Source organism: Myodes glareolus, chromosome 7 (genome assembly GCF_982192425.1).
Source record: "Myodes glareolus chromosome 7, mMyoGla1.1, whole genome shotgun sequence".
Classification (NCBI taxonomy): Eukaryota; Metazoa; Chordata; class Mammalia; order Rodentia; family Cricetidae; genus Myodes; species Myodes glareolus.
This window is the reverse complement of record NC_142032.1, coordinates 104557867-104561541: the sequence shown is the minus strand read 5'-3', so window position 1 is coordinate 104561541 and position 3675 is coordinate 104557867. Positions and strand designations below refer to the sequence as shown.

The 3675-nt window shown below is 50.3% G+C and overlaps 1 long non-coding RNA gene across 1 annotated transcript; it reads right to left on the bottom strand.

Moving 5' to 3' along the window:
* Positions 1 to 277: 277 nt before the first annotated feature.
* Positions 278 to 3345, bottom strand: LOC148121582 (uncharacterized). Its single transcript, XR_015738476.1, has 2 exons — positions 2947 to 3345; positions 278 to 1181 (listed from the first exon to the last, which is right to left on the bottom strand). It is a non-coding gene; the product is annotated as an uncharacterized LOC148121582 (long non-coding RNA).
* Positions 3346 to 3675: the final 330 nt, after the last annotated feature.

Below are 3675 nucleotides of genomic sequence, written 5' to 3'. Positions count from 1 at the left end.
TTTGTCCATTGTGTACATTCTGTCCAGTGTGTACATTCGGTACAGTATATACATTCGGTCCCATGTGTACAGATTTTCCAGTGTTTGCAGAATGTTCCGTGGGTACCGAGGGTCTAGTATGTGTACAGACAGTCCAGTTGGTCCATTATGTCCAGTGTGTTCATTTTGTCCAGTTCGTTTACGGACTGTGCAGTGTGTACATTCTGTCCAGTGTGTAGAGGATGTCATTGTCCCGCGCTACCGTCTCGCCAGCAAGAACCACGCGGTACACATAGGATCCTTCTGCAGTAAAGCTTTATGTCTCTTGAGAGGGAGAGCATAAGCTTACATGGCGGAGACCCAGATAAGATGGAACCCATCCCTTATAAAGGAAACAGACCCTGCTCTGGACGTGTCTTTCCTGGATTGGTCAACTGCTCCCAGTCCCAGGTGAAACCTTGGGAGTAGTGGAAAATACCAACACATGTGAGCTTTCTAGCTCACCTGGCGGTGCAGCGCCATCTATGGTGGAGAGTGTGGTTGCGGCCCTCTACATCTCCCCCTAATTTTACTTCTTTGCAGAAAGGCAACTCCCTAGGAAGGTAAAGATAGAGGTCGCACTTCCCAAAATGAAAACATTAAAATGGGCTTACACGGAATCTGTCCCTAGGCTCATGACACCTGGAACCTATCCGGCCTGCCCTCTGCCAATTTTTCTGGGAAAGGGAATATACGGCAGGAAACCCTTAAGCAGAGCGACTTATCTCTCAGAGAGGGTCATTCTCTGTGCGATGCTCTTAAGCTCGACAACCTTCAGGGCTAGCTAAGCCAAGCACTCCACCCTGTGCAATGGACCACAGTCCTAGGGGTGCAGGAGCTAGTTGGCTTAAACCTTACTGCTTTAACATAGATAACCACACATCAGTAGAGGCCCCCTGTTCCAGGGCAGCCAGCGCTTGTGTAATAACCACTTTGTCCCTACGATTTTGGGATTTGAGTCAGCAGACCATCCAGAGGAAAAAACACTAATCCATAGCATAGGACTGTTCCAAAACATTTCCACCCCCCACCCATTCTTTGAAGTAGGAGATGAAGGACATAATTCAGGACTGGAATCCTTCGGCCAAGCTTATGTCCACTCGCGTGGAGTTGATTGTCACGATGGACCATCTCAAGGAGGACAGCAAATCATCAAAATTCTCCTGCAAGATACAAAGACAATTCTCGGGACAAGTTAGTCATTTTTATAAAGTTCTCATATGGTACACTGGTCACACAAAAGGCTGGAGTTTTCCATTCATAGCCCAATTGGGCAAGCTGCCATAAGCTATCCACCTGTTCTTTATTTTACCTCTAATAGATGTATCTATGGTAGCCTGTTGATCCAGGGCTGTAGCCACTGTGGTAGATAACTGATTGAGGGTCTTTGTTTTTTATGATATAGGCCGTGCTGTCCCAGTGGCGCCTAGGAAAAACCCAGGCCCTGTTTGTTGATATTAGGTTTAGGATTTATTGGCTCCCGTATTTCTTGCTGGTACGGTGGCCTCGGGCTCCAGAGTCCGCCCGCCATCCAAGGGCTGTGTGCGTGTGCGGCCCTGGGCCTGCTCGCTGCGCGGCTCCCCGTGTCCCGCTGTGCGGCTCCGCCTGTCCCAGGCCAGGAAGTGGCGGCTCCACCCCCAGGTGCCCCAGCCTTTTCCGCGGGGCTAGCCTAGTCCTCCACGGCGGCTGTGTTGGTGGGGGAGTGTGGCGGGAGCCGACACTCAGACCGTGGCGGCACAGGCCGGCAACATCTCAAGGTCCGCGCCAGAGCCGCTGCGGCTCAAGGGGCCAATGGGAGAGGTGGCGAACAGGGCCGCTTCCCTACTAGCAAACTCTCAACACCTGTGCCATAGCAAAAGCAGCTGTAAACAAACTCTCACAGACCCAGCCAACGACCCAATCACTTTAAAAATCTAAGGGCTTTTTGCATCTACCTCCCTGTGGATCCTGAAACATTAGATTTAAAACCAAATAGTTGTAAGCTGCCATGTGGTCACTGGGGAATTGAACTCACGACCCTTGGAAGAGCAGGCAGCATCCTTAACCCCTATGCTATCTCTTCAGTTCCTTATTCAGATGGAAAATCTCTCGGGCTAGTAGCCAGCATTGTTCGCCCCGCCCGTTGCCCCAGGCCATTGGTCCACCTTTGTTACCTAGGATCAGCACAGCTCAGCTCAGCCAAGCGGAACAGAAGCCACTCCAGCCTCAGAGCCCCTCACAGTTTCAGGCACATTGCAAGCCTTCTGACCTGGCAGCTTGTGGCACCGTTCTCATTCTCGGTACTGCTGTGATACCCTCCAGGCCAGGCACCAACTGAGCCTGCGCAATATGCCTCCCACCATAGCCACAGAGCAAAGCTCCGCTCCAGCCGCCCTCCAGCCCCAGCTGCACCCACTCCGAGCCCAAACCGGTGCACGGAGCAAAGCTGAACTCAGAGAAGCAGGCTTGAAAGGACCTCATTTAATCTTTAAGGGAATTTGGGCGTCGTTTAGTCTCTTTGGCTGCTTCCTGCTGTTATTGGGCCGCTGCATTTTAGGGGTATACATTACAACATTTCAGGAGGTCTCGGTGATTCAAACCACATAAATCCCAAGTACACCCTTAGGCTCTCCCCCTCCGTGGAGACAAAAACAGAACCTCCCTCCCAAAACACCACATCCTCAGCAGTCTCCAAGTTCAAATATCCCTCTCCCATCCAGTACACAAAAGACAACATGAACAACACAACATAAAGCTTTTGACCCTGCAAATCAGCCCTCTCCCCCATCCTCACTCTCTTTTAAAATCACTGGGGGGTCCTTTTTAACTTATTTTCTTTTCTGTCTCCCCCATTCTTTACCGGAGGGTCCTTTTTAACTTATCTGGGTGCGCGCACAACCTCCCACTGCTGCTCAGTTTCTGATATGTTCTCTGGACTTTAGAACGTACCTCTCTGAGCACGCATGCCTGCAGTTCTGAATCCTCCTTGTGTCCAAGGGGTCTCCGGTGGTGCAAAGTTCTTCTTTTTCCCGGGTATCAGCACCAGATGTCCCGCGCTACCGTCTCGCCAGCAAGAACCACGCGGTACACATAGGATCCTTCTGCAGTAAAGCTTTATGTCTCTTGAGAGGGAGAGCATAAGCTTACATGGCGGAGACCCAGATAAGATGGAACCCATCCCTTATAAAGGAAACAGACCCTGCTCTGGACGTGTCTTTCCTGGATTGGTCAACTGCTCCCAGTCCCAGGTGAAACCTTGGGAGTAGTGGAAAATACCAACACATGTGAGCTTTCTAGCTCACCTGGCGGTGCAGCGCCATCTATGGTGGAGAGTGTGGTTGCGGCCCTCTACATGTCATATTGTGTACATTCTGTCCAATGTGTACAGAATGTCCAGTGTGTAAAGTCTGTCCAGTGTGTACATTGTGTCCATTGGGTACAGACTTTCCAGTGTTCACATTCTGTCCAGTGGGTATAGAATGTCCAGTGTGTACAGACTTTCCAGTGTGTACAAAATGTTCAGTGTGTGTATAGACTGTCCAATTGATCCATTCTGTCCAGTGTGTACAGACTGTACAGTGAGTCCATTCTATCCAGCGTGTATATTGTGTCCACTGTGTCAATTCTGTCCAGTGTGTACATTGTGAACAGTGTGTACAGACTGTTCAGTGTGTACAT